Source organism: Chroicocephalus ridibundus, chromosome 2 (genome assembly GCF_963924245.1).
Source record: "Chroicocephalus ridibundus chromosome 2, bChrRid1.1, whole genome shotgun sequence".
Classification (NCBI taxonomy): domain Eukaryota; kingdom Metazoa; phylum Chordata; class Aves; order Charadriiformes; family Laridae; genus Chroicocephalus; species Chroicocephalus ridibundus.
The window spans coordinates 50,856,764-50,880,320 of record NC_086285.1 but is presented as its reverse complement, the minus strand read 5'-3'; the positions used below and the strand labels follow the sequence as shown (position 1 = coordinate 50,880,320).

The 23,557-nt window shown below is 40.5% G+C and overlaps 1 long non-coding RNA gene across 2 annotated transcripts; it reads left to right on the top strand.

Annotated features, from left to right (window-relative positions):
* Positions 1-33: 33 nt before the first annotated feature.
* On the top strand, positions 34-23,557 carry LOC134511472 (uncharacterized). Of its 2 annotated transcripts, none has more exons than XR_010069884.1 (3): positions 34-81; positions 16,482-16,769; positions 20,211-23,557. It is a non-coding gene; the product is annotated as an uncharacterized LOC134511472 (long non-coding RNA). The 2 variants fall into 2 exon arrangements; XR_010069885.1 differs by lacking the exons at positions 34-81; positions 20,211-23,557 and adding exons at positions 147-219; positions 17,802-17,925.

The following is a 23,557-nucleotide window of genomic DNA, read 5'->3' as shown; positions in this document are numbered from 1 at the left end:
CGAATCAGCGCTCCCCTCTCTTCCCCTCGCCGGGCGTCGGCAAGGCGTTTGGAGCGAGGGGAGCGGGCGCGGTGGCTGCGGGTGGGTGCTGGGCGAGGGCGGTACGAGAAGGGGGGGGGGGGGGGGGGGCGTTTGGAGGCCGGGGCAGGCCGAGAGCTCGAGTGCTGCCTCCGGGGAAGCGCCGTTTAGCGAAAGACGTGACCGCGGAGCTCAGCTGTGGTAAGGGAAACTTCGCTAAGCCAGTAACATAACCTGTTGTACGCCGGTAAAAGCAATGGCTAGTGGAAGGCTAGTGAGATGTCAGGCTTGTAACGCGTTAGAAGGGAGCAAGGGGTCCCATAGAATCGTCTAGGTTGGAAAAGACTTTTAAGATCATCGAGTCCAACCATTAACATTAACACTGCCAAGACCACCACTAAATCATGTCCCTAAGCACCACGTCTACCTGTCTTTTAAATACCTCCAGGTATGGCAATTCAGCCACTTCCCTGGGCAACCTGTTCCAATGTTTGATAAGCCATTTTGTGAAGAAATTTTTCTTAACATCCAATCCAAACCTCCCCTGGCGCAACTTGTCCTATCTCAACCCACCCTAAGAATCAACATTTTGAATAAAATGTTACTTCTCTGTAGCAAATGTTGAAATGTCTCTATTGGCACAGATTCATGTGTTGCTGTAATTACAGATCTGTCATCCACATCACGCTTGCTTTCTGCTGACTCAGCCCAGCATAGCTCAAATAGACAAAACAGGCAATCTGTGAGGCTGGCTTGTCTGAAGACTGAAAAAGAATATTCAGCCCATGTTCTCGTTTCCCCCTTTCTTCTGCCACTTGTTCCAGACAGCTAAGGCTGTAAGCCTGCTATTTTCTTATTACATAAGCCACAAGGTGATGATACGATAAAAAGGATTGGTAACAGTGCTTTTAAAATTATGCAAAAGGGTTTGGTCTCACATTGCAGCAGACCACGAGTTTTGCTGTAAAGTAAAGCTGATGATCCCTTCCTACTGAAAGTGTACTATGCTAGGTAGAGCTATCTCCTTTGTCATCTGATGAACGTCTAAAGTGGTGGCATAAGAGGAAAAGGGTAGAAAGAGCTTGGGAAATCAGTCTTAATGCTCCTGTCGCCACTGGGAGGGGCAGCTCCTCCAGTATTAACCGGCCCTGTATACAATCCGGAGATGCTGTGGCAACAGCAGCTGGGCCCTCCCAGGCACTGGCACAGGGAAGGAGGTGATGGAGTTGTCCTCATTCGGCGCTTCCAGTCACCTTCAGTGAGGCCCAAGTGGTTAGACTTTAGAGCCTTGCCAAGTGGCTTCTGTTAAAAATCTTTGTTATATTCACAAAAAGTGAATATATATCTTAACAGTTCCTTGGTGCACTCCTGCCTCCCTGCACCGAGTAAACATGCAGCTCGATTTCTCATAGCTTAATCAAAACAAAATAGTAGTTGCCTTAATTTTACAATTAAAAAGGATTTTTATTGTACATTGAATACAGCAAATAAACTGTCCTGCTTTACTTACACCTGAGTATGTGGGTTCCTCACTGCTTTTTTTCCCCCAGGTTTTGTTGCCTGCGTACACTTACAAGCATTTGGTCTCTTAGCTGAGTCAGCCTTGCACTGGCTACACTTTCCTGTCCCAGGGAGAACCTGCACCCTCGCAAGATTAGATTCTGATCAGTCTTAAAATACAGTCAGCTGGGCAGTTGCCTCCCTTTGTTTCCAACATCTAGACCTTATGGGGTATAGTTAGCCTACACATCATTACAAGATACGTGGCTGTCTATATATGGAAGATAGAAGCCATCAATACCTTCCAGCGCAACAGTCATAAACACGGAAAGGGTGTGAACAGGGAAGGGCAAAAAATGGAGCTATGAGATCATAGTTCTACTTTGGAGCCATAGTGACCTTTAGATGTCTGTTGCTTAACAAATGCAATGACTGATACTTTGCATTCCTAAACCATCTACCAACACTGCACAGAAATTTCACTTTGTCTTAGAATAAGTTACCAGAACTTCAAACATACAGGTGATTTGCTTCTTTCCCACAGATTTCTTAATAAATCAGTACTCCTCTGAAGGCTTTGTTCTGGTTATTACAATTATAATATTACAAACCGTAATGACTTGTCTCCTTGTTACCTCTGACTAGTTAAGTACTATTTCCCAATTTAGAGATGAGGAAGCCACATAGTCAGTAGTTATCAGTGCAGGGGGCATAATCTACATTTTCTGACTCAGAGTCCTGAGCTTTAAACAACAGACCGTACTTCCTTCTTCAACAAATTTATGATAGTAATTACGGGAACCACTGTAAAACAGGTTTCCCTTAAAATGTTTGAAGTAATGCAGCATAAACAAGTTATAGCCATATTTAAGAATTACCAAGGTCACTAATGTATTTCATTTTAGTATAGACAGATCATTAGATGTCCCCAGTTTTCATCTTTTTCCTAAACAACCATTATAAATATGTAGAGCACCGCAGTTTTGCAAAAGCATTTCTAAGAGTCAGATTTGCTTTCAGTATGCAAACTGGCTTGTCTGCATGCTTCATGGGCTTTGTCTGTGATTTTTAGACAGGAGACTTTTCACTGAACTCTGATGTTCTATTTTATGTTTCCTTCCTGTTCACAAATTCTGTTTACAGATATTTCATTGAAGAGAGATTTTATTCTGTATTTGCCGTACTTTATTCTGTAGATTTTGATCATGATGCTTTATCCATAGCCTGAGTTGCCCTGTAGCAATTGCACTAATTGGCAAACAGATGCTATACGAAACAAATAAAAAATCATCAAAAGGAAGCGATAAGACAGCTAGTTCATTTCGTTAAATCTGATGACCCTCTTGCCTAAAGCTTCATTTAATCACTCAGATCCAACCCCAATTTGATACTCCTCATATCATCTTTTGGTTACATAGGGTAAGGACCAATTCTTTTATCACTGTTACCTTTTGACCATGAGTTTCAGGAGTGATTATCATCAGTTGCCAAAATGAGAGAATGCAGAAAACAAGTTGTATGTCAGAAGCAGCTCTGATTGGGTGCAAATAACCCATCTTGTCCTACTGCCCATTTGAAGCACAAGGAAGAATTCCTACCATTTCCTTCAAAGTTGACACTCCTTTACCTTTTGTTTCAAAATTTAGAGGAACTATTAATCATATTTCCCTTGATTTTCATTTGTGTTTATTAGACTTCTATATTTCTCATAGGCAAGGAGGGACCTGAACCAGAAGATACATTGATAGCAAACGCAGCTGGGCAGGGGCCGTGCTTATCTTTGTGCTTGTAGAGCCACATTCACAAGAATGTTCGATATACCATCCTCCTGCTGTTCCAATGCTAAATAAAACCCCCACATTTTCAGTCTAAATTCCAGATATGATACAGGTCAGGATGAAGAAATGAGAGGCTGGAGAAGGGGGAAAACAGGTCTAAATACTGCCGGTACACTTACTTAGGGTAGACAGTTCTGTATAATGGTAATTATAACACAGTTGCCTTTCAAACATGACCTAAATAAGGATAGTGACTATGTCTGATTTTTGCTTAAGGAGAGGGTGCCGGTGGAATGGTCTAGAATAAGAAGGGCATCACATGCATAGGGGCACAGAAAAGTACCTTGTAGATGAAATAAATGGCAATCAGGAGCAGAAGCAGTTATCACAGAAGACTAAAGAGAAGATAGAGGTGAAGTAGTATGAATTTAGATGACATACAAAAGAGAGAGAGATTATGCAAGGCCTAGAAACTGTTGACCAAGTTAAATAATTTTACCTGCTGCATTGTAGATGGAATAGAGCAGAGCAAACAGGGAATCCAACCAGCATTAGCGCAATATTTTCCAGAAACGGTTACAAGAATATTATCTATTAGGCAAATTAGAGTGCAGCCTACAATTTTCCTCAAGTCTCAGCAGGCTTCAGAAATATGCCATATTACTGATCACAAAATGATAGTGCCTCTGCTTGTTACTGAAATACACCACATCAAACAGGAAGAAACAGCTCTTCACTGGTCCACATCATGGTTTGTAGTATTGGGTCTTCATAATAAGCACCAAATGCATTGCTAAAGTTTTTTTCATATATCCTGTTAAAAATCTGTTGTAAAATTAAGTCCCACTCAAAAGGATATATAAGATTTTTTAAAATGTTATTATTTTTACTGCCTATACTATTAATATCACTGTGGTTTTAGAAGATTTGCAAAGCAGAACAGCTTGTGGAAGCCAGCACCAACTTTCAATTCAGTAAGAAATAGCTGAGAGGCTATTAAACATGTTTCCCAAAAGCTGAAGGTCAGGATTAGTGCAAGATGTACAAGTACAAACATATAAAATGCTTCATTACAATGCATTGAATAAAACTGCTTGCTATTTAGCTATTATTACCATAGCCCTGTGTACCATATATTAAGGTACAATCACATTCTGCCTCCAGATATACACTCTCTACTTAAAAAGAGGCAATGTTTATGTAATTATCCTGATACAAGGCAAAGCATAAATATGCAGTGCTATAGATACACTGATACAAGTCAGGTGACTGGTAACCCACAAAATGGGCACTTTACTCTGAGCAAGAGTGTGATGATATACATTTGCACCCTGTTTCCCGTCTATTGGTAATGGGGCAACTACGCAAAAGAAGAGGAGGATGTAATAGAGAATATAGTTGTCATTTGATGCTGGGCAGATTGCACAGCCATTTATTGAATTCAACTTTCTGTATAAGTTTCTGAAAAATCCAAAGTCATGCATGAGTATTTGACTCATATTTTGGTACGAAAACTCTGTAATCGACACGTTTTTGGTGCAACATTTATGGTGTGCAGTTTGAAAAAAGTTTTGATCCTTCCTCTGAAAGTTTGTTCAAAGAAGGAAAAAGTTTTGATCTATTTTTGTTCAGTGCTGAAACGTTGATGTTACTTACTAAATCATTAATTCTACTTTACATGTGTAAATTATGGAGTTTTAAATAACTTTTACTCTTAGGAATGGAAAACAAAGGACCTGTTGTATTAAAAGCAGATGAAAAATCAGACATCTGCTTTTTGTGATAATGGACTAAATTTTGCCTTACATGCGCTTATTCTTGCTATGAACATTTCCTTGAACTGTCATAGGATTTCAGAAGCCCCAACAGGAGATAGATAGCGTTCTAATGTTGTCACATCTGCAATTAAAAGAAGAAATGATTAATGATCTTGAAACACAAGTTCTTGCAATATATCCTTCCCCTAACTGTGCTGTGTTTTTACTGCTTCTAATTTTAAGATAATAAGCAACTGAGACTCAAGTATGTAATTCTTTATTCATTCCAGAAGAGAGGAGTTTTTGATTTTACAAATTGCTTTTACAAGCTTGGCTAATTAAACTGCCCCTTAAGATTTGAAAGTTAGAAAGTTTTCACTTAAATTCTGTATTACTAAATAATGCAAATATATGAATAATGGAAACTATCAAAATAGATGAAAGATAACTGGGTAACTTTGACTCTCTTAATTATTGCAATATGGGATATACCTAAAAGCAACAGTATTTTATTCACTTTAAAACATTGCTTTCTTTATTTAAAGCATTGCATTTTATTGTATAGCACATTTTATAAAGAATTTTGTCCAACTGTGTAATCAATTCAATCCAAGTATTTTTTGCACCAGAGGACAGAGTAGCCTTCAAAGAACCAGAAATTAATATTCTGCCTTTGTTGGCATTTTACAATATATAATTAAATTTTATATTGGTTTTACCCGTATATTCAGTGCAAGAAAAATACCTTTTCCTGTTTGTTACAATTACAAGGCTTGACTAGAAAACTCCATATATTATTTGAAGACTACTAGGTTTATCACATTGAAGATAGAAAATAAATTAAATCTGGTTAATTGAGGGAGATCCTTTGTAAGTCATTGTTGACTTAGCATTTATTTCAACAGCATTTTCAATTTGGAGTATTTCTTATTTTGAAATATCTTACAAAATATTCAAATAGAAATCATTTCACATAGCTTGAAATAAGTCTGGATAGAAGTAGGTAATTAGGTAGTTAGTCATTATGCAGCATAATACTCGCAAGTATAGAGATCACTTTTTGCTACATGGAACAAGGACAGTAAATAAGATCCCAACAGATCACCTGGCAGAAAAGGACCTGGAGGTGGTGGTTGACAGCTGGGTGAATATGAGCCAGCATTGTGCCCAGGTGGCCAAGAAGGCCAACAGCATCCTGGCCTGTATAAGGAACAGTGTGGCCAACAGGACTAGGGAAGTGATTGTCCCCCTGTACTCAGCACTGGTGAGGCCCCGCCTCGAGTACTGTGACCAGTTTTGGGCCCTTTACTACAGGAAAGACATTGAGATCCTGGAGCAAGTCCAGAGAAGGGACAACAAAGCTGATGAGGAGATCTGGAGAACAAGTCTTATGAGGAGCGGCTGAGGGAGCTGGGATTGTTTAGCCTGGAGAAAAGGAGGCTGAGGGGAGACCTTATCATTCTCTACGACTACCTGAAAGGAGGTTGTAGCGAGGTGAGGGTTGGCCTCTTCTCCCAAGTAGCCAGGACAAGAGGAAACGGCCTCAAGCTGTGCCAGAGGAGGTTTAGATTCAATATTAGGAAAAATTTCTACACTGAAAGGGTTGTCAAGCATCGGAACAGGCTGCTCAGGGAAGTGCTTGAGTCACCATCCTTGGAGATATTTAAAAGACAGGTAGATGTAGTACTTAGAGATATGGTTTAGTGATGGTTTTTGTCATTGTTAGGTTAATGGTTGGACTCAATGATCACTTCCAACCTAGGCAATTCTATGATTCTATACTTTCACTTGATAAAGTTCGCTAAAAAACACTGCTGAAATTCAGTTATGTCATTCAACAGACTCTTTTTATGTCAAGTGAGAGGTTTACACCACTAACCAATCCTCTCTATTGACAGTGAAGTATTTTATTTCCAGCACTTCAGACAGAGAAGAGCCTGTAATCAGTTGCAGTTCAAATACCTAGAGCTCCTTCACTGCACAAAGCAGTCTTGTTTTTTGAGAAGACGGTAATGAACTTTGTCCCTCTGGTGGCCTGCATACATGTGTCCCAACAAGGACAAGCTTGTGAGGCGGGGAGCATCTGTCTGGGCTGGGGACATGTGCCTCTACTGGTGTGCCTCTGTAGTGGCGGCTGCCTCAATGTGCAGCGCAGCTCTTGGCTTGTTGCTAGGTTATTTGCCACCTACTCACTAATCCAGATAAACAATGAGACACTGTGCTCTGCCTACTCACTAAAGTGACGTTGAGGGGTTTTGAACCAAGGTGAATCGAAAGCCAGACATGCTTCTGAGCATGCTTGTATCCCTGACTGTGCATATTGCCATTGTCACTGTATAGATGGAATGTATTACATAAAAGTGTCTTATAGTCAGGGGGAAGAATTTGCCATTATGTGCTGGACACAGCAGAATCACACTGCTGGAGTGATATTAAGAGACAACAGCAGGGGCCAATGCGTAATTTTAGGTCCAAGGGGGGTGATAATCATGTAAGGAGGAAAGCAAGGAACTGGTTTAAAAGCCATAAATTCAAGGTTTCTTCTAATTTGGGAATTGAATGAATTGTTCCGCAGGAATGCAGTCCAGGAAGGACAGCTGTGGTCCTCATTCTGTGGGAACAACCCACTCTGGTGAATGACAGTCTGAGACCTTACAAAAAATGGAAAGATCAAACAAAAGATAGAAGACCCTGAGATGAAGGTTGTTCCATGGTCCATGCAGGGAGGGGTTTATGACTTTTCCCAGTTCAAAACATCTCCTTAACCCACATACTGACGGGCTTGCAAAGAGCCACATCTAATAACAATATAGGGAATCCACTTCTAAAAGCAGTGAAGATCCTCATGTCCTGCTGCTAAACTTGTCCATAATATGAGGTTTTTATCTTACACATTCCAAACATAATGAATCAGAACAAAGTTTCTCTGTTACATAATGTAATATGCGCCAGTACAGGCAGATCTTTTGCAAAGTTTGGTCCAACCACAAAAATTTAGGGATAAAGAAATGGCGACAGGATTTGTTGACAACACTGCCAGAGGATTCCTCCTAAAAATGCTTGCTTTTCAATGTTCAAAGGAGAAGTGGTAGACAAACTTGCACTGGCGCAGTCTGCAAACAGTGAGATGCAAAAAGCGTGGTTTAGTCTTCTATTTCATCATATTACTGGCTCTATATGACCATATGTGGTGCAAGCAGGCAACAAAATCCAGCATTAGCAGCGTGCTCTTGCACAAAAAAGGGAAGGGGAGGATGGTTTGATCAAAGGCATTTTTACAATACGTGCCTTTTTCTATTTTCTTTTTTTTCTCATCAAAGGAGATATCTGGGGCTAAAGTTGCTTCTAATTGTGGTAGGACATCCGTAGGACATCACAGAGTCTGACTCAGACATTAAAGGGGAGAGTTTGAGAGGCACTGGATGAGCCAGTTTGTGCTACGAGACTGCACTTCAGTCGACACCTTTGCAAAAGTTACATAAATTAGGGCAGATTTCAGTGTACTATTTGTCATACATGATTCATCCTGGCATGAAGTATCTGGACATGGCTTCACTAATGCCAGTACCTAAAATGCTACTGTAAGGAATTTAGCATGTAAATTATGTTCTGCAAGCTCAGGAGATTTTCCCTAATACTTACTTCATGAGTCGCCAGGTTGCTCTGCCTGACATTCCCTCTGAAGTTCCAGGAAGTTCTTACTGTCATATAGACAAACTGAAATTTTTGAAATGAGTCACTTTTAGGGGGGCAAAAAAATCCATTTTTTTAACTGATATTTTCTTCTGTGGAATTGAACATTCAGCTGATTTGTATATGCAACATTTCTGCCATTCACACTGACTGGTATAAACTGTAATGTCGTGTTCCTTTCAAACTAGAATGCCTAGCATCTTAACACTGTATCCTCTCCTTTCAGATAGAGAGATGTTGACATCCACAAATAAGATATTTCAAGGAACATGAGGTGGTATATTCCCACTTTGAATATTATGTTTAAATGAATGCTTCATGACTATCCATTCTCTATGCAAGCATTGACAGGTTTATCAGTGGCCACTTTTGCAATCAGCTGGCACCACCGACAGACTACTTAGGGTAGGAGTTTGACGATGACTAGGCGTAACTGACATTATATTGTCCTTGGAATCACTCTGGGCCAGCCAGTGAATTTCACAAAGTGAAAAGCAAAAACTAACTGCTTCTTTACCAACAGAATCCTTCATGCTTCTGTAACTCTCATGACACCAGATGTGCGTGTGTCTGTCCACTATCAGGCTCGTGTTGTTGTGTATCCTTTCTGTACCCTATATCTACATTGTTTCTAGCATCTGCTTCCTCCACTTTGCCCAGGGTTCAAAGAATACGCTTTGGATTGGTTAGCTAGATGTGAGTCATCACAGCAGGTCAATTCATTTTCCCGTGGCATGTTTTGTTCCACCTCATGACTGTCGTTTGTTCCATTTTGATCTTACCAGTATTACCTGCTTGGCATGGCAGTTTATCAGTGACTAATTAGGTACCTATTTTCAGGGATGAAGCAGCTAAAGAATTTTTTGCTTTACTATGTAGATGAATCAATGGGACTTTTCATTCAACATACCTTGTGTTTATATGCTAATTATTTAAATGTTCTGTTTTATTGCCCAGAAATATATGCAGTGATTCAACGGTAACCTTCTTTGTTTGTATAAAACTCATATGAGGTCTAAATACATGCACATCAAAATACATGCCCAAAAAGCAGCTCAGTGAGAGACTGGAAATTTTACTTGTGATGTATTATTTGTTAAGAGCAAAGATAAAAACCAAAGATGAAAACTTAAAGCTCACCAGAAACTGTTTTCAGAAGTGCAATAGTTGTACCCAGTAATTTGCACTCTTGAGCTGTGACAACTTGTTGACTCTGTATCTCATCACAGGCAAACAAAAAGTTTGCTCCAACTCATTTTCCCTCCTGTTTTCTAATGTACTCACACAGAATAATAATCCACGTTTAAGAATGGCATATTAGCCAGATTATACACAGGGAAACAGAGGAATTCAGAACAGTGACTCTTTAGGAAATGGAAAAGGGAATGTTGTAAAGAATGGAGGACTGTGGGCGATTATTGCAAACTGAGGTGATGACTCAGAATACCTGTTGTGAAAAAGTATCAAGTTCAGGGGGTCCTGATTAAGTTGAGTGCAAAATTTTTAGGGCTTTTACATCTTCAATGAGAAACATAGGGAGTGTGCTTTTATTTGCCATATTACCTAGTAAATAACTATAAGTGCATGCAAGGGTCTTTGCAAAGATTTAGGAACACTTTGTAAATGTTAATTGAGTTAGACAATAGTTGAAGCAATTATATATTAATAGACCTATCTTAAATATAGCAGAGAAGTTATTTGCTGGAAGAACCCTCATGCCAGGCCCAGGAGAAGAACCAGGGATTTTTGTTTTAGTAGAATTCATTAACATATTGTGGCCATTAGCTGCCCCTGTCTCTCCCCTTCTCTTCACATTCCCCAGAACAACAGCACAAGAACAGGTCTTCCCCCCAAAAAAATAAATTACTAGACTGGTAGTATTTGCTAAAGATCTTTGCGTGTGCGAGCCGGCATGAAAGCAGTCTGAGGTGTGGCCGGGATGTTCTTTAGTACTTGTCATGCATAGTGCTGAAAAGTCCTATGGGAAACATAGCAATTATGGTACAAGTTAGGGCAACCCTTAGAGAAGCTGGAATTTTTCCAGGGACCAAACTGGCCTGTGGCAACTTCAGAATGGAGATAAATACATATTTCTTGGATTTGCTTTCTGCTCTGTACTATGCCTGAAAGGAACTAACCTGTCTGACATTGTCTCAATTTTCTAGTGTTGTCAATATTACTGTGCTGCAGAGGAAGAGCACAACTGCATGAATTACTGTACAAGCAAATAAAAAAATGCTGTCTGAAACAACATACAATTGTAAAGAGCCAACAGATGAAGACGGATGGAAATGTACGAGGTTACTTATCTAACACACAGTGCAGAGATTCCTGATGAAGCCCCACCAGAACTAGTTCTCAGAGCAGAAGCCTCTAGAAGGACCGCCCCAAGCCAGTTAGCTCTGTATTACAGTGCAGAGGTAGCTGTCTTGCCATACTGTACAACCCACAACATTGTTACCATCAAGGAACAAAATGCACTTTTTCCCTTCTTTCTTAAAAATTCACTTACAGGAGGGAATGAAAAAACTTTTAAAAATGTTTTCACATTTCCACCTTTACACTCAGCACTGACTAAATAAATAGGAGATACAGATAGAAGTGACAGGGAGCTCATTTTTTCTAGCCACAAGATAAAGCTAAAGGGAATAATATTCATGCCACGCTTTTGACTTATTTCCTGAGAGGATTATTGTATCTCTTGAATCTCCTACCAAGTGCAAATGCCATGCTGACAAAATCCATCTCTCAGTGTCAAAGAATTACACTGTACAAAGCTATTATGTATTAATTTAATATTGGATTTTCTCCTGTTGCAGGATCAGCTCTCTACTTTATGACTACTGACACGTGAAATAAAACACAGTGACCAGAGCACATTTGAAATTAAGTCAGATTTTACTGTATAATGGACTTTTATCAGAGTGGGAAAAAGAACAGGGCTATAAAACCAACTGCTAGTTAGTGGTTATGGAAAGAAAGTCAATCTGCAATTAAACTGTAATGGTGGTACATTAAATAGGAGTGAGTAATGGCAGCTAAACTTACTTAATTAAAGCTGGGAATATTTAAAGTATCAGTAACAGTTTTATACTGAAACCATATGATGAGTTTTGGTTTGATTACTCTCAGAAGGTCCGCTGCTGTACTGCCCTTCAGGCAAAACACCTGCTGAGATCTATATGCTTATAAAGAGAGGTTACAGACATTTTAAAGCTGATAAAGACTGTCTGGATTTAAGCAATGATTACATAGCCGTTGCCCAGTTCTGTGAGATACAGTGTGCATTATCTTTTGGTGGGGCGTGCCTCTTTGTGGAAAAATATTGTTTGGATTAAATACTTGTTTACATGGACTACTGGACGCAATTATGGCTCAGGAAAACTTTTTGTGATAATTGTGTTCTTGGATTTTCATGTAATGATCATGTCTTGGCATGGAAGGTACAGAGTATACTTGAAAATGGATTTTGTGATACAGGTTCTGGGATCTCAGCTGTATCGCCTTCTTAGACTGTACGCTGGCCGAGGCCAGAAACCCTGACTGTCCACTGTCAATTATTTATGCACACTCCAAGGCACTGAGAGAGTAACCTAGTTAAGCTAGCAGAGGATCCTCCTCGCATGTCCACCAGGATGTGCAAGGAGGACGTCTGGACAGATCTGCTCTCGAGCACTGCTGCTAGGACAACTACAGGACCTGTACCACCAGCACTTACCTGTGACCTGCTTCTTCAGATATTCTGCAGCACAGGTGGGATATTCAGCTGTCTTGTTTGCTAGGCCATCACACTAACAAGGCACAAGAGAGGACATCACACCACACTCCAGCTCCAGAAGGGTTAAGCGCTTGGTGACTGTTGGAGACAGAGTCTTCCTTGCACCAATAATGACAGGCAAAAAGTATTGTTGGTAGTAGACAAGCACGGCCAAAGCAGCTATACCTATGTTTTCACTTTGGCTTTCACTTAACAGCTGCAGACCATCCTCCAGCAATGCCAGCTGAACACCAAACCGTGGGATGCCAAACACTGACTAGCAAGACACTCTGGAGCTGACTGTGATGGACTCTGTTTGGCTACAACTTATGCTAATAAGGACAGCAAAAGTTTTTTGTCTTGAATAACACTCCTTGAATAAAATTCCTGGCCTGACCAGGAATATGATCACACAACCATACAAATACCCTACTTGCTGAAATGATGTCTGGGAGGCAGCTTTTGGTTTGCACAAACCCACATCTTTAAACACATAAGGTTGCACAAATATGCACTCAAAAATGCTTTCAAAGCCAAAAGGCCTGATTTCTTTTTCTGCCATAACTGTAGTGTATCTCTATGTATGGACATCCCCGTAATAGTCTGGAATCACTCTGTAGTGTGAACATGGATCAAGTAACCTCAAACGCAGCATAGGCATTGCCAGCGTATCTGCTTCATTCCCTAGGCTCAAGTTAGCGTTTCTCAAAGCAGCACCAGGATATCGATTACATTGCCTCAAAGATGGAAAATGTTGCCGGTCTCATCTGTCCCAGTGAAACTCAAAGAGCACAGTCCTTGTGACACTTCCAGGTTCCCAGGGAAGATAAAGTAGTGCTACAAAATGCCAGGATTGTCGCAACTTTTCTGAAAGTCTTCTCAGTTAGCAAAACCTGATTGATTGAAGTGTTTGCTTGAAGAAATAAAATGGATGATGCGGATGCACTTTCCTTTCAGCTTACATGAAAATGAGATTCAGGAAAATAAGGTTGGGGGAATAATGCATTCTTACACTCTGTTGAAGCATGTCTCAATTTTTTTTTTTCCCAAAGATACGTATAACTGGATGCTAGTTTTGAAAATGTCATCATGCCCCAGGATTGCTTTCATAAATATGAAGAATTGTAGCCCTTGCCAAGATGTGCTTCATTCCTATTTTTGGGCATACTTCGGAAGTTCATACTTAAGCAACACTCACTGCACTCAAGGGAAGTTGTGCTTAGGTAAGGACTGATGCTAAGCCTCATCATAACAGGATTTTCTGGATTTCTGAATCTCAACCCAAGTCTACAGCTAAAGTTTTGAAACTAGTCCTTAGACTAGTCCACAGCAAAACCACAGAGATGAATAAAAGTGAACTGTGGGTGGAAAATCAAACTCTATGTTGACATTTTAGATGCCGTCATTCAGGTCCATCTCAAATTTAAATCTGTAGTTCGGACGGACTGGTTCTACTGCTCTTACTCCTCCTTTACCACATAGCTTTGTGACAGAAGTGGGATACCAGTTCTCAGATGTTCAGTACCAGATGTTTAAAGCATTTAAGACACAGGAACACTGCCATTCTCATGCACGTAAAGAAGCATGTATTTTTACACTTCAGAAAATAAGAGAGTATATAGGGAGGTAAGAAACTCGTTTCTTAGAATTGCAAACAACAAATCAGAGACCATAAATATACCATTAAATCCACAGTATGAAGACCCTGGGTTCAGTCCCCCAGCAGAGGGCTGACTGCCTGTGCTGGAGGCCCGCACTGATGTGGTGTTGCTGCATGACCTTGGATCAGATGGCTGTGAAAAGCTGGTGGGCAGGAATGAGCTGCGGGAAGCCACACTGGAGGCCTCCCCCCTTCGCTTGAGAGCTGCGTTTAAGCTTCAGCTCTCACCCCAGGCCCCTGCCCAAGGTACATCGAGGCTGTGCCTGTGCCCAAGTCAGGTACCCCACTGAGTCAAGACACCTGGCTTGGCCTGGGACCTGCCTTGTGACTGCAGACCTGCCTGAGAGCCACCGGGCTGCTGGCTGGCCCCGGGGCACTGCCAGGGGACCACTCTGCTTGCCTGGTACAGAGCACACTGAGGTCCCTGCCCCAGCTCGCCTTGTTGTCACCCTCAGCTGGTGGCTTGCTCCGGCTGCGGTCCTCGCTGCAGTGATCCCCCTGAGATTCACAGGATCTGATGTGAGCCTAGAAGAACATCTGCTTGATACCAGGATCCTTGAATAAAAGCTACATTGTTGGGACCTAAGAATGAAGATTGCTGTTTTATTAAACAAAACAAGCTACTGGTCACTGGATTGGTATTATTTTAGCGGAGGTTGTACAGCCTTTTCCTTCCCAAAGGACTGGGCTATAGATTGCATTTAAACTAGTTTCAAATCACCCAACATGTTTAACGTAAGCAGGTATCTGAACTGAACGAACTCAGACTGTGGTCCTAGCTGATGTTTGGCTAATCACTCTCACTTTTATACAGTCTCAATTTCCTATGAGTGTCTGTCGTGACATCCGTTAGAGTGAATGCAGGGGAGGGTTCAGTACATCCACTGCAATGATGGCTGTGTGCCACGCTGGGGACAGGGCTTTGCGTCTGTTGTTGCTTTGAGCACTCATAGTTATGCATTGGACATACGTTCTGGAAGATCCATAGCACAGGATACATTCGTACGCAGAAATACCCGTATGCAGAATTTTTTATTTCAATAGGAATTTACTTCTAAATAGGCTGCTTATTGTCTTTAAGTGCTGGCAATGAATACAAGAATGTTTCTGCCATGAGTCATACAATATTAAAAAAAAAAAAAAGGAATTCATAATTGAGGCATCACAGGCACTACGGTTACTCAGTTAAAAGCAGATTAAAAACAGTCTACTTCTGCTGCCACAATTTTGCGTGATATTACTTGAGATTTTAATGAAAAAAGTTATGTTATATTGTTGCCTATATTATGACATATTTTTCTTGATTTGTCTGTAATGAAATAGTCCGCCAGACCTGCAATGTGGATAAGTGAGTTCTCTCAGTGAAAAGACAGAGGCTCCAAAAGGGGGACAAAACCTCTATTCATAATTTGACTCTAAGAAATGTTGTCCGTTCAAAGTGCCTGTGTATCAAATCTGTGTGCTCCCTTCTCTAACCATTTCCATTCTAGAATATAGAAATGGTGAAATACCTAAAATTTTTATTAAAATACCGCTCAGTTGGCACCTAAACATTGTTTTATGACAGCCCTAACTGCAACTTTATGGATTAGGGTAAATGAATATCAAATTCCTTATATATGTGTGTCAAAAGGCACCTGCAAACATCAAATAAATAAGTGGCTGTAGAATTTGTTGGGAGGTAAACTTAAGATCTACAAGGGTTCAATAAATACCAAAGAAAAATTAGAAGTAGTTCTAAATAATTCTCTGAAACAGGTTAGGTTTTAAATTATTTGTGCCTATATGTTTATATAACAATTTATCATTTAAATGACAACAATTATATTACATTTCAATGATAAGAAACTTTTACTTATTTTTATTACTTCGATTCATTATTGTTTCCATGTACTTTCTTTGAAAGATCCCATCAGTACACATCACATCAGTACCTCAACCTCTTCCTCCAAATAAAAAAAAAACAAAATGGCAAACTCAATCCCTGATACTGGTGAGAGCCATCCAACCTTAGTTTTCCAAAATTGCCTTGAGTTGCTTGGATTTATGTGGTTTTGTTACTTGTTTCCCAGTTAGATAACTATATTTGACTAAATGCTTTATTTTCTTGACAGAGTGAGCTATCTGTTCATTAAAACATCATGAATTTAACTACATTTAATTTAAACAGTCCACTTCAGAACCCACATGATCCACACACACAAAGCCAACTTTACTGTCTTCCCCTGTGATCTACCTTACTTTTCCCACTCTTTTACTTGATTTACAGCGCTGTTATGTCCAGAGCTGTATTTATGGCTATTATTATCTCATTTCAGTTTTCATTCTAAAATGGGATAATTCACTCTTGCTTGGAAGAGCTGGACAAGCCATCACTTTAAACAAAGGAAAACAGGGAGAATCGGTGCACCCTCTGTATTCTTAGAAGCAACCTTCACGCTCCCTTGTACCGGCTGGTGCAGAGTTACCAAAAAGCGTGACTCAGCCACTTTCCCAGGAGACATAAAGAGCCAGTTGCAGTGACTCCACCGCGCTGCGCAAGAGGTTTGCAGGATTTGTGGCTGCCACTTTAGTCCCTGACGCTGCAGATGCACATCTTTTCCCAGGTGAGGCACAGACTTGGCAGGGTTGGGGCGGGGGGCGGTGTGTGAAGGGAGAATATTTGAACTTTTCCAAACTCCTTCTGCACAGAGTGGGCGACAAACTGAATTCTGAACTGCAAAGTGATTTAATTAAAGCATATCTTTGTACAGCACAGACCCATAATAGCGGGTATTTGGTCAAAGCTGCTTGTGGCTGTAATAAGTACATTCTGCTTTAAACTGCATGTCAGCACCGACCCGGATACAAGAGATTCTAAACTATTCTAGACAAGGACAGTAATTTATGCGTTTTAGGGTAAAAAATAAAATCATTCATGATATTTTTTTTTTTTATAGAACACAAATGAATTATTACAGTTTTTTCTTCATATGCATATTCATTTACAGATATTTCCCCCAAATACCAATCGATATTTGCATCCATACCAAACCGGTAGGTTTCTATGTGAGAAGGGTGACAGCCAAGCAAAAAATATGACCTGTAACAACTGCTAGCTCGGCTTCTTTCTTCTGCTGCGCAGCGTTATCAGTAATAGATACGGCAGGTAAAGTTTCAACGACGTGCCTTTGCTGGGAATACTGGCGAAGATCTTCCAGGAAAATTTACCACGAGAGGGAGCCCTCAAGCAGGCAGACAATTTTTTTTTTTTCAAACTGCAGCGGAAAAGCATGTCAAAATTAGGCAATAGCCAAAAAAATGCAGTCAGCTTACATTAATTAAAAAATGTAAACGCATACAATTATTTATGAAAAAAAAAAAAACATTTTAAGCTACATGTATACAGCTTTATGTATGCATTAAACTACATGTATGCAAGGAAAACTTTTTCTCTTTTTGAAGAAACCTGCAGCTTCTACTCACCTGAGAAAACCTTTCTTGATCAATACTGATAATGTAGGAATTACTCAAGTAATAAACGATTGCTGAATCCAGTTCTATTTATAGCGGGTTTGCATTACAGAAAAAAAAGGAAGCCAAATCAGAAACCAACAAATCAGCTCGTACTTTCCCTTTCCTTTCTACTTCCCATGCAGCAAGAATCACAGAATCACACAGCATCACAGTCGGAGGAGTTGGAAGAGACCTTCGGAGATCATCTAGTCTAGCCCCCTGCTAAAGCAGGGTCACCTAGAGTACAGTGGACAGGAACGCATCCAGGCGGGTTTTGAGTATCTCCGGAGAAGGAGACTCCACAGCCTCTCTGGGCGGCCTGTTCCAGTGCTCTGCCACCCTCAAAGTAAAGAAGTTTCTCCTCGTGTTGAGATTGGATTTCCTGTGTTCCAGTTTCTGCCCATTGCCCCTTGTCCTGTCACTGGGCACCACTGAGAAGACCCTGACCCCATCCTCTTGACACCCACCCTTTAGATATTGATAAGCATTGATGAGATGCCCCCTCAGTCTTCTCTTCTCCAGGCTGAACAGACCCAGGTCTCTCAGCCTTTCCTCATAAGAGAGGTGCTCCAGTCCCTTGATCATCTTTGTGCAGTGGGTTGCTTTGTGTAAATGTGGGCACGCTCTGCCCCTGCCTTAGTGTTACTAGGATGAATATCAACACACTGCCTGTTTTGGAAAGTTGTTTCTATGTAATGTTTCTGCATGTTTTTTTCACATTCTTCAGCGCATTCACTGTCTTGCAAGCTTCCTGCAGATAGTACGAATGCCATGACTTGTTTTGCAAGAGCAGAGATTTTGCTAGTCCAAGGCCAAAATACACCCAGCTCCGCGTCCCTTGGTAGTGCTGTGCAGTACGCTCTGTGCTTGCTAGTTTTTACTCTTCAGGTCAGATGCATCAAGTATTTTAGATCCTTTTCTAGTTCTTTCGTACTGCTGTTAGAAACGATAGCATGGCAATACAAAGGTAATTGCATCTATATTGAAATAGTTCTCATAGGTATTTTAACTAAAGCTTAATCAATTTCTTAAGTTTAACAATTTCAAAAATTTTGAATTGATGGACTATTATGTTGAGCTATTGCATCACAAATTTTTCCAGCAAGATACAAAATCCTTATAGAACAACATTAAACAAAAGGATTGCACAGAACACAGGCACATCATATCCCATCACAGGAATTTAAAATAGGACAGGCCTAGCAAACTAACCTGTTGCACAAAACAGATACAATCATTCTCTTGACAAACAACAGGTAAATATCTCTGCCACTAGAGACAAATATTTCTGCCACTGTACAAAAATGACATAAAGGATGCTAAGTTATGTAGCAGTGCTTTGAGTAATTATAGAAGACAGGATAGACTAATGTGATAAAAGAGAAGTGGCTGCTTAGATGTTAATTCTGACACTATTTTCTTGATCTGTTATTTTCATTACCCGTAGTCTTTCATTTGTTCTTCCTTCTCTGTATCACACATATCAAGAAAATCAGCACATGAATCACAAAAGATTTATCAGGATGAATTATTTAATTGCAGTATCTACATGTTAAAACATATTTGACAATAAGGAGCAAATTAATGCCTCAGAGTGATCTTGTAACCAGGCATCAGTCTGACCCCCCCTCACACCCCATTTCTGTAATCAAATTGATTTGGTATGCGCAAGAAAAATACCAGACTACTAGTTTCAACTTCTGACTGCTTTATAAACAAGCATATGAAAGCAATCTATATGAAACATGTAATTTCAAGAACATCCATGGCACAAGCCAAAATGTAGCAGAGTTCACCGAGTGCATTTTTAATACAGTTACAACTAATTTCATCTTTAAGGCCTTGTGAGAGAAATGGGCAATACTTCAATGTTTTGCAACATCATCAGAAGAACTTTCCTTCATGAATGAATTGATTTATATTCTGAAGGTATTTATTACTTCATTATTCTGATATTATTCATCTCAGAGGGAGGAATTCAAATGATTCTTAAAAGTTATCAACAGTGATAAATTGAGCTTGAAAAGGTACACATCATCTTTTTACAATTTATGTAAGAAAAGATGTAAAATAAATACCTATATGACATGGGTAACAAAAAATGTCACATTTCTGCTTAAAATAGCACAGTATGACGGTATTTTACCTCCCGACAGTATTAAGAAACACCTACACATTAAGAACACTACACATTATGTAGTGATCTCCAACCTATGAAGAAAGCCTATGGTTATTCCAGAACACATTAAAAGGAGGTGGTGCATGATTGAGGGACGCCACATCTGAGGCGCAATCTGAACGTTTGCTCCAAGCCAGCCAGGGTGGAACACGATGTAGAAGTGTCGCTCTGGCTGCTGAGGAATCCGACAGGAATGTAAGGACAACTTTCTCACAGATTTCTTCAGTGTCAGCTTGGGCTACGTCCAGTGTAATTTACAGGAATTTTCTGAGTGACTCATGGTTAAATTCCCTCTATTTTTATTATTATGGCCTGCGCTTGCTCTTTGTGACAGAGACTTTTTAGTCATGGGGTTTTTATGGTTTTTTTTCAGTGATGGGATTACATCTTCTGTATAGGAAGGATTTTTCAGAAGGGGAAATCAGTCTGTGGAAGTAGCTTTTCTGCTGGAATGACTGACAGGATGGCTACAAAAGATCGATAACTGAGTTGCACGAGGTCTCAGCCTGTTAAAGCTACTGCCAGGAAAGGAAAGAGAGAAGAAACACAGCCGGAGACACAGTATGCGCTTTCTTATCAGTCAAAGGAATGAAGAGCACGGCATCCTCCCTCCCCAGCCTGTTTCCCTGTATGATTCTCGCCTTTTTCTGAACAGGACGTTACATGCGATAATTGTGCAGCATGCTTGGATGGGATGGGGGTGTAGGAACAGGTTTGGTGTGCCATTCAAGTTGGAAACGCGCCTCGCTGGATTAGTGTCATTTACCTCAGCTCCTGCCGTAATCGCTCTGGTTGCTAACAAGTCATATTCAGAAGACTGAAGGAAATTCTGATTCTGGGTTCAATTACGGGGCTTAATTGCTCTACAAAATATTACGCGTTATACAAATACACTAGAGTAGTGGATTTACGCTCACATGCTTGCATATCAAAAAGAAGATTGCATTCCTAAGGAAGCAATCTCCTTAACTGAGAGTAAGAGGCTTTAAAAGATCTTCGGCTTGAATGAAAATGCCTTCTTTTTGGAGCCTGGCCCACATCCCTAGGTATAAAGTCCGCTAGGACTTTGTGAGAACGTCTAACAACAAAACTGTGGAGCTGGGGGGACTGGATTCAGCGTTAGAGCACTACTCCTGCCCTGCTAAAACAAAAAGAAATGAGTATCCAGAAGCTCTATTTGCCAAATCAAAATGCTATTTGTTTGCAGGGGAAGAAATGAACCAACATTTATTGATCCCCAAAAAAGATAATTCTGTTCAGCACTAGAATGTCAATTACGTTGATCTTATCAGAACACCTCAGTGATAAAAAGGCTACCAATTTTCTCATGTTGTATCAGTGTCCATACAGTATAAAGGCACCCGTGCTGGCAGGTAGAAACGGGATGAAATACAGCAATCCAATCCTCTGATTTTACAGCAAGGCAATTATTTTCTCCTGCGTTTTCTAAGAAAAAACTTATTGCATGAAATGGAAAAAAAAAAAAAACAAAAGAAAATCCACATATCCCAACATAGCTTTTTGCCCTTAACATAGCTTTGTGATGTCGTCTTTGGATGAACAAAATAGTTTCAACATTTCAAGTGTGTATCTTATTATACTTTACCCTTCTCCTCAGCTTCAATGCTATTCACGGCAATTAGATTACCTAATCCGTATGTTTGCTTTGAATCAAGAGAAATTCAGAAAAGCTAGTGCCACAAGCTTTACCCTCTCTGTTTGCTTAGGATTTTCTCTCTTATGAGACTGACATTAACTTGGACTATAATGAAAGGTGGATTTTAAATTATTTGGGTTTTATTCAGAAAGTTGGCGGACTGAAACTGTTTACAGTTCTTGATACTCCAAGAGTCCAGGATTATCTACTCAGTTCTTTTCTGTTTAGCCAATCTTACTGGATCAAGAGTTACATTTAAAACTTTCACAGCAAGAAATTTACTTTTCAAACTTACACCACCACTGAAGCAGATTCTAGGGCACAGAAAAAATATAACAATGCAGTTTTATTTTTTTATATTTATTTTTCCATTTCCAGCAGTTTCTTGAGTCCCGTTTTCAATAAAAGCAATTAGTAATTCCATCTTTGTAATGATAGATTAGTAATCTATCTCTGTAAACGGCATTGCACACACAGGACAAGAACTATTGAGCTCCATCCAAAATTATGGTTCTTTACATGCGCACAGGGAAATCCATTGCAAAAGCATGATGCGCGGTTCATAATCTTTTTGTAAAATTGTAATAAGCTTGAAGTACAATACATACATTTCTGTTTTAAAGGCATCTATAATCTTTTTAATCATCTTCATTATTGTAATGCCTAGGGCCCAATCAAGCAGGGGGTCCCAAATTTGCCTCATCACACTAAAAATCAACAAAAGGCTGCTTGCCTTCTGTCTTGCCTGTGTCTCGCCTTCTGCTGTGCCTGTGGACATAGATCTCTTTTGGGTTTTTTTGCCAGATCAATTCCCTGAACTAGCCCCCTGCAAGGTCACACAGATGTCAGTGCACAGGACAGAAAGGAAACGCAGAATTCCTGATAATGGGACTTGTGAGAAGCAGGCAAGTAGGACCACTGTAGTACCAATTTAGTTTGGTTTACACTGCTGTGAAACTGCAATATGCAGGCCTGGTTCCTCAGTCAGTTTATATCCGTCTAAATCCTGCAGCCAAATGAAGGGAGTACCGCACTTTCCTGCAGTCTCATCCTTCCCCAGCGTTAGGACTAACGAGGCAAGCGAGACAGCCAGACTGTGCTGTCTTGAAACTAAACGGAGCTTTCATGACACAACAGCTGTCATCAAGAGGTCCCACCAGCCCTCATCTGCCCCCATCTAGCTTCTGGCTGTCTGCTTCTACTTTCCCTGTGCCAATTCTGGCACTTGCTTAACCCCAGAGTGAGGCAATTTAGGAATCTGAATCAGCAAACAGCCAATTCTGTGGGGGAAAAAAAAGTGTGTGTGTGTGTGTGATAAATTAAAAAAAAAAATTACCTCCCTGAATTTTTTACATGAAGTCAAATAAACACCAGTTCTGGTGTTGAAAAGGGAAGGATTGTATACATGTCAGCAGGGCAAGAAATGTACTGCCTGTACCACCAGCAGCTTGCAGTGTAACACGGAGCCTCCCAGTATCAGAGGGATGGCAGACCAACATCACCATCCACACTGCCATTGACAGGGGATGAATAACTTCCCGAGTCCTGTGCTTCTGCCCGTAGGACCTGTGAGCAAGCCAACTCACTGATACCAGCTCTGTCATTTAGCCCATTAAATTGACCCAAAGTGGTCAGTGAGCGCAGGACCTGGCTGTCCTGGTTTGAGCAACGCAGGATTAATTTCTCTTCTAATGCTTGGGAAAACTGCACTTTTAGAGGACTCTAGTGTCTGAATTTGTGAAAATATTTACTTCATAGCCAGCTATGGTATGCAGGTTTCAAGGTCTCAGCGTTTTCGAGCCTAGCCAGGTGCAGGGATGAGGAGAAGCAAGACTTGGGCATTCACCCAAGCTGGACAACAGGATTATTTCATACCATGAACGTGACATTCAATATAAAGTAGAAAGTTTGCTGTGTAGTGTTCCCTCTCTCCTGTGATGGCAGGGGTCCATAAAACTTCCTGCCCCGGTGCCGAACCACTGAGCCCTCCCAAAGCCATAGTGCTCGCAGTGTCCGACATTTGCTGTCCACTGCCGGGAGTGCACAGCTTCTGCTGATGGAAT